The following is a 7,803-nucleotide window of genomic DNA, read 5'->3' on the forward strand; positions in this document are numbered from 1 at the left end:
GCTTCCACATCCTCATCGTTGAAGAGTCTTCCCATTCGGTAAGGTCGGCATTTTTTAAGTGCATGTAGTATTGCCAACATTTCCTTCTCATAAATAGCTTGCTTGAGATGTAGCAGTAAAAATACCCAATCACCTACATCAAAACATTTTTCACAACAATGTTGATCTACCTGTTGTTCCGTTTGATTTTGCACCGAAGTGGCGTTATCCTTTAAAAGTTGGAGAACTTGCTGTTGATGCTCGATGTGATCTTTCTCTGCTTGAACCTTTTTCTTCTTGATATGTCCTTCTATCTTTTGAGGAGTGGTAATTTCTTCCAGTCCTTTACAAGATATGGTCGGATTCATTTCTTGATGCTCGATGTGATCTTTCACTTCTTGAACATTTTTCTTCTTGATGTGTCCTTTTATCTTGATAGTTTGAGGAGTGGTAATTTCGTCCATTGAATTACAAGATATGGTTGGATTCATTTCTTCTTTCTCGATGTGATATTTCACTTCTTGCACCTTTTTCTTCTTGATATGTCCTTCTATCTTGAGAGTTTGAGGAGTGGTAACTCTTGCCAATGCTTTACAAGATATGGTATGATTCATTTCTTTTTTCTCTATGTGATCTTTCACTTCTTGCACCTTTTTCTTCTTGATATGTCCTTCTATCTTGAGAGTTTGAGGAGTGGTAATTCTTGCCAATGCTTTACAAGGTATGGTCTGATTCATTTCTTCTTTCTCTGGGGTGGTGTCCTGGCATATATCCTCTTCTTTTCATGTTTCTTGATCCTTTTCTTCCTCCTCTTCATATTCTATGTAAAATAATTTCTTCTCAGCACACCTATGACCTTTAGTGCATTTGCTATCACAATTGTAACAAAGCCCTTTTTCTCTTTTTTCTTCCAATTGTTGTGGTGTAACCCTTGTAGGTTGTGGAAGGCTGGGAGAAACAACAAATCCATCTTTATAGTTGTGAGGGGTATGCTTCCTGGTTTCCATAATTTTGCTTTCCATTATGTCACAAAGCCCTTTTACTCTTTCCAATTGTTGTGGTGTTGCTCTAAAGAAGGTGTTGCTCTTTGTATCCTCATAATGTGCTATCATTTCCTCCGTGAAAATTGACCACGTAACAAGTTTTTTACGAGAACAAAGCCCTTCATACCATAAAAATTGATCTGGTTATAAATATGAAGATGCAATACAAACCTTTTGTAACAGTTTTACACCATGTAGATCAAAATATTGCTCCATCTAAAGTATCCAATTTACCACATCCTTGCCATCAAACTTCCTCATCTTGCTTTTTCTTGATTTTAGGAGCTCGACCTTGAAACGACTGTAACTCTGTACTTTCAGATCTTTAAGTTCTGAAATTGTGAACTATAGTAGCCCTCTTTGTACTCTTTCCAATGCCACAAGTCTGACCCAAATTGGATTCTCCAAGGAAGAGTTATGCGAAATCTCCCACAGTGACTTGATTATAGACTAGTTCAGTAGAACGAACTTGTATGACGTGCCACGAGTCACTATTTCAACCTTTGGATCTGAAAAACACCCACAAAAACTACAGTTCGTCCTCTTTCTGTACCTTCTTACGAAACTTCAATCCGATCCCTAGAGAGAAAGTTATGACGATTTTCCCCAGGTCACCTGTTTTGAATGTAATTCAGGAGCTTGCAAAAAGACCAACTTCCTTAGATCATATCTCCGCAAATGTCAAGCAAAAAGCTCTGAAATTCGGATCCAAGTTTCAGCACGATGTCTTCTCAAATGGGTTTTTTTTTCTACTTCTGAAACGTCACAGAAAAAAAGTTATAGCGAAAATGCCACGATGACCTGTTTGGAGCAGCGAAACCCTAGAATCCAAAGCTCTGATACCAAATGTTATGAAACCATCTCACAAAAAGATAGAAAAGAGAGATCCACGCCTTAGAATTCAGCCTCTTCGAGGGGGCAACCTCCTTTACATTACATAAATGAACAATTCTTGGATGATACAAATGAAAATACCTCCTTTCTATATATAGGAGTCTAAGGGGTTATAACATAATCAGAGTCGACATAACAATAATAATGTAAGGGCACAATAATAACAATAGTGGGCTTCTATGGGGCACAATAGCAACAATATGGGCACTACATGGGTACATCAATATAATAAGTGGGTTATACTAATAATAATAAGGGGTTACACTAGTAGTATAGGGGCCTAACAGACACTAACACTAACATTGGCTCTAATGGGGTTGGTAGCTCCTGGGAGGTGCCAAGAACCACATATCTCTGGAAAAGCAGATAAGTGCCTTCATCCATTGGGCGATATGGAGTCAATAACTTTAGAAAACTAAAACAAAAACCTTTACTTCAAGACTCATAACTAAACTGACTCAATTGAGACTAACTTAAACAACTCGCACTAAATAATCAAAAACTGAAGCTAGACATTCAACTTTATAGCCTTCACTTCGGGCCCCAAGCTAAATGAATGATGATAGTGCAAACTTTGCAATGAAATAAATAAAATGGTATGTACAATGACAAAATGTGATAGCAAAAACCTTCTTAGAGATAGTACCGTTTCAGAAGCCGGCCATTTACTGGTCCTCCTAGACAATCTTCCCCGTTCATTTCTTTGAGTATAAAAGTATTTTGACCTCTATATGCAGCAATTTTGTGTGGTCCCTTCCATAGGTTCTCGAACTTGTCGTGCTTGCCTTTATCCTCATTTCTAGCATCCCACCATAACACTATGTCTTCAATCTAAAATTTTTCTACCTTTGCCTTCCGATCACAAATATTTTTAATTCTCTCGTGCAGCCTGAAGGTATTCTAAAAAAATTCATCTCTCATCTGTTGTAAATGGATCATTTGGCTTATTCTCTGCTGAAAATGATCTTCCTCACTGCCAGATTCCTGCAGAAGTTTAACAATCGGGACTGTGAGAGATGTCGAGAACACTATGTCAATACCGTATACAATCTCGAACAAAGACATTCCTATTGACTTCTTTTGGCTTACTGTATCCACCCATAGTGCATTAACCAATTTTTTATGCCAGCTGGACTTCTTATTGGTTTCCAACAGCTTTTTAATGATGTTGGCCAATGATTTGTTTGAAGATTCAACCAATCCATTACCTTGCAGATAATATGCAGTAGAATGTCCCAAGGTAATTTTGTATTTGCCGCAAAAGTCAATCATCTTTTTGGACTTGAAAGTGGCTGAGTTATCTGTAACAAGTTTGTTAGGATAGCCAAAACATGACAAAATATTTGTTTTAAGAAACTGAATTATTACCGAGTCCATGGCCTGTCAAGTGGGGATTGCCTCAATCCACTTTATGAAATAATTTGTCGCTGTTAAGATCCACTTTTGTTGAGCTGAAGATGTGGGATGAATCTCTCCAATAAAATCTAGGCCCCATTGCTAAAAAGGTGCACTGACTTCAACTGGCTTGAGAGGTAGAGGCTGCAACTTTCTTCTTCCTTGAAAAATCTAGCATTCATGACAGCTTGTGACAGTTTTATAAACATCAGTAAACAAGGTAAGCCAATACTACCCTGCTCTCAAAATTTTGTTAGCCCCCATCTTCCAAAATAAGTGACCTCCATAGTCTCCCTTACAGAAATCACTTATGACCTGTCGTGCTTCCTCTTCAGTCAAATAATTCAGCAAAATGCCTCTGGGATCCTTCCAATAAAGTGCATTGTTTAAAAAACAAAATCTAGCAGCCTTAAGTTTTAGAGTTCTACCTTTATTTTTAGCCATCCCCAGAGGTGGTGAAAGATGCTGAAGCATGTATAAAATATCTGAATACCAAGGAGAATGGAGAAAAATTTCAGATACCTGAATCAACGAACTATCTTCATCTTCTTTAGACATGGCTGCAATGAGATTTATGTCCAATGCATGTAGATTGGACTCGGCCATTAACTTTTCTAGACCTTGCCCCTTGATTAGCTTTGTTGGCTTTATGTCCATGTCATATTCTAGCAATGATGCGATCCATTTGCCCCACCTTCCTTTTGGATCTGTTTTTACCAAAACATCTTTGACTGCTACATTAGGGATGTAAGCAAGGATATGAGAGTGCAAAATATATACCCGGAAATCTTTCAAAGCTTTCACCAAGTCAAGAGCTTGCTTCTCAATGATGTTATATTTCAAGGCTGCATCTCTTATTGTCCTACTAAAAAAGGCAATTGGTTTTTCTAGCTGATCTCTTTTCTGCATTAGAACTGTTGCCATAGTATGTTGAGAATTGAATGAAAATAATATGAAATCCTGTGAATAATCCGGACTGATTAAAATCAGAGCTAAACAAAGAGCCAACTTTACCAGGTTAAAATACTCCGTAGCTTCCTCAGTCCACTTGGCCACACTATCCTTCTTCAACATATTTGTAATTTCCCTTAAGTGTTTAGCTAGATTAAGCACAAAATGATGTAAGAAGTTCATCTTACCATTAAATGCTTGGATCTCTTTCTTATTACGAGGAAAATCTATCTTCTATATAGCTTCCACCCTAGTAGGATCAATGTGGATTCCTTCCTTTGATATTATGTGACCCCCTCATCCATGGAAAACAAGCTCTTTTTGGGATTGAGTGATATTCCATATTTTCTGCAACGCTGAAAAACAGTTTTCAGATGGTAAAGATGCTCTTCATATGAATTTGAAAAGACATTAAAATCATCAAGATATACTACTAAAAGCACATCTTTTTCATTTGCGAAGGCAATGTCCATGGCATGTTGAAAAGTTTCTCCAACGTTCTTTAAACCGAACGGCATCTTGGCATAGTGGAATGTACCCCAAGGAGTGGTGAATGTTGTCTTGTCCTTATCATCTTCATGAACCAAAATTTGATTGTAGCCAAAATACCCATCGAGAAATGACATATGAGATGCTCCAACTACTCTCTGGAGAATGTGATCCATTTTCGGCAACGGGTAGTTATCTTTTAACAACACTTTATTCAAATTTCTGAAATCTATGCACAATCTGATCTCACCTGTCTTCTTCCTCACAGGAACCAAATTGGAGATCCAATCTGAAAATCTGATCGGAACGATTATGCCATCTTTGTACAATCGATTTACCTCTTTTTCTATTGACGGCAACAACTTCGGATTTATCCTTCTTAGCTTTTGGCAAAATGGCTTCTGATTTGCCTTAATAGGAATTATGTGTTGAATTATACTTTTGTCGTACTCCTTTAAATCTGTATAGTCCCATGCAAATACATCAAAAAATGAAGACAATAAACTAATGTATTTAGCTTTTACCTGAGGAGGTAATGCCTTTGACAACTTCACCATCTTTGGATTTTCTGTTGTTTCAATATTTACATCTTCAACACCCTTCTTGGTCGGCACTAAGCTCAGCTTTCGAGCTACATCATCTTGATCAAATAATTCCTCTAAAGCTATAAGGCCTTTAGAGATGACATTATCTTTCAACTGTAAGACTTCCATCTAATTTACCTCTATTTCTGGTTCACCATCATCTTGCTCAGCATCTATAAAAGTATCTTTATATTGGCCTTCATTTTGCAGAAAATCATCAATTTCTTTGTCATCTTGAAACACCTGCCAATATCTTAGATTATCAGGGATAGCTGGGCAATGCTTCACATGAATTTCAAACTTATTGTTTGAATTCATTGGGATCTTTAAGTTACTTGCAGCTGTAGCAAGAGAATCTGCAATAACATTTTGTGTACGAGGGACACATGTCAAGGTATAATCTGGAAACAACCTCAAAATATCTAAAACTGCATTATGGTAAGCCCTCATTCACAGATGTTTGGCTTGGTATTCACCCTTGACTTGTTTGATTACTAATTCTAAGTCGCCATAAACTGAAATTCTCTTTGCATTCAACTTCTTGAGTATCTTCAACCCTGCAATCAGTGCCTCATACTCGGCTTTGTTGTTGGAACAATCAAAAGCCAATTTATATGAACAAATTATTACATTGTTGGGGACCTTATTTGGTAGGAAAACAGGGCTACGTACCCAAATCCAAATTCTTGCACCATCGTTACCTACTGTTCCATCAAAATCTATACTCCATAAATCGGCTTCTTCCTCCAAGTGCTGGAATTCTGTCTTCTCTTCTTCCTTTGTCTGTTGTCCATCAATTTTCTGCTGCTGCTGGAATGTAAATTTCTCAAGGTACTTGCAATCTTTTGTCTCTCTTGATCAACAACTACCTTGAAATTATTTTTTATCTCTAGAACATCTTCCACTTCAACTAGCTGGCTATTTACATCATTAAAACCACTATCTGAATAGAGAACAAAAGATTTTAAATCTGTATGTACATAGTTAATTGGATGATTCAAAGGTTTCTCCTTGCTTGTGATCATATATTTCATCTTCTTCTCCCTATATAATTTTCTCAGCTGACCAAACAGGGGAATAGTAGCATAGGAGAAATCTAATTGCAATGTCCCTTTCAGTTTTGCACCCCATGACCTAGATAAAAGAATGCCAAATCTAGGGGGAATGTCGGCCAAAATTACATCCATGAGAACATTCTTTGCTGGAATCTGATCTAAAGTCACAACCAAATCCTTAATGAGACCAATACATCTAACCCTACCAGAATCAAAGGAATAAAGATCGTGATATTTACGAGTGATGTCTAGACCCAATTTTTCCATGATTGCCGTAGGCATTAGATTGTGAGATGCTCTTGAATTAAACATGGCGTTGTGCAAGACATAATCATGCAATATAAGGCTGATGTAAAATGGGGCTACTTCACTATCCTCAAATTGGCCTTCTAATGCTGGACCAAAAATAAGCTCGGGTTGGTCATCTTCCACATTAACCATATTAGACCTAGGATCTACATTCAAAATCTTTGACACTTGACTCTTATAACTATTGTTATTCATTAATTCAGTCAAAGGTATCAACACTTTTAACTTAGCAGTCTCATTCTCTAAGCTAAAGGCTGTAGTTTTATCTACCTCGTTGACCAGAGAATCCTTCTTTTCAAACTTCTCCTTTGCTATACCTGGTTGATTTGACTTCTCATTTGCAGATTGTACTTTGTTGGAAATAGGAGCTGCTAGCTCCTTTCCTTTTTTCTAAACATTTGGGGAATCATTCTTAGGTTGTGCTGCTTCCTTTCGCTTTTGAATCGGATTGATGGGTACATCCCTGCTCCTGAGTGAATAATGTCTTTGCTGCGCTGTTAGTGCATTCATATATCCCCTCTGATATTCATCTGATTCTTCTTCTAGGATTATTTCATTGGCTAGTATAAAATCCTCATCTTTCTGTACAGTCGAGCTTTCTGAATATTCCTCATCCTCCATGATATAGATAGGCAAACCATCTACTATAAAAAAGTGATTCTCCTCTCCTATTGGATTCCCATCATTCTCTAACTCCGGGCCATGCACATAGTTCTGTTGTAGAGGTGTTTTGACTTGCTGCTATGCTGATTGATCTTGTGCCCTTTGCTCCCGTTGTTTGATCCTGAACTGTGGTTGCTATTGACCACAGAAATTTGGATTTCTGACTAATGCCTCAGGCTTATCTGCAATTGTGAATCTATCAAAGATTTTCTCAATTTTACGAAGAAAATGATCTAAGGAAGAAGCTTCTTCCTTTATGGTCACTTTCTTCTCGGTCTTTGTCCTAGCTCTCTTAGCTAGCAGATTCACTTCCACACTTACTGCAATTTTTTGCATATCCTCCAATGTAGCAGGATCTCATTCTCTCAATTGGTATGCCATGTCAGGATCAAAACCACCGGGGAATTGTATCAAATCTAGCCCCATCGGTGGCTTGATATT

The sequence above is a fragment of the Pinus tabuliformis genome, chromosome 2_1, assembly GCF_031772625.1.
Source record: "Pinus tabuliformis cultivar Carrire ecotype Pingquan chromosome 2_1, CPIR1, whole genome shotgun sequence".
NCBI classification, from domain to species: Eukaryota; Viridiplantae; Streptophyta; class Pinopsida; order Pinales; family Pinaceae; genus Pinus; species Pinus tabuliformis.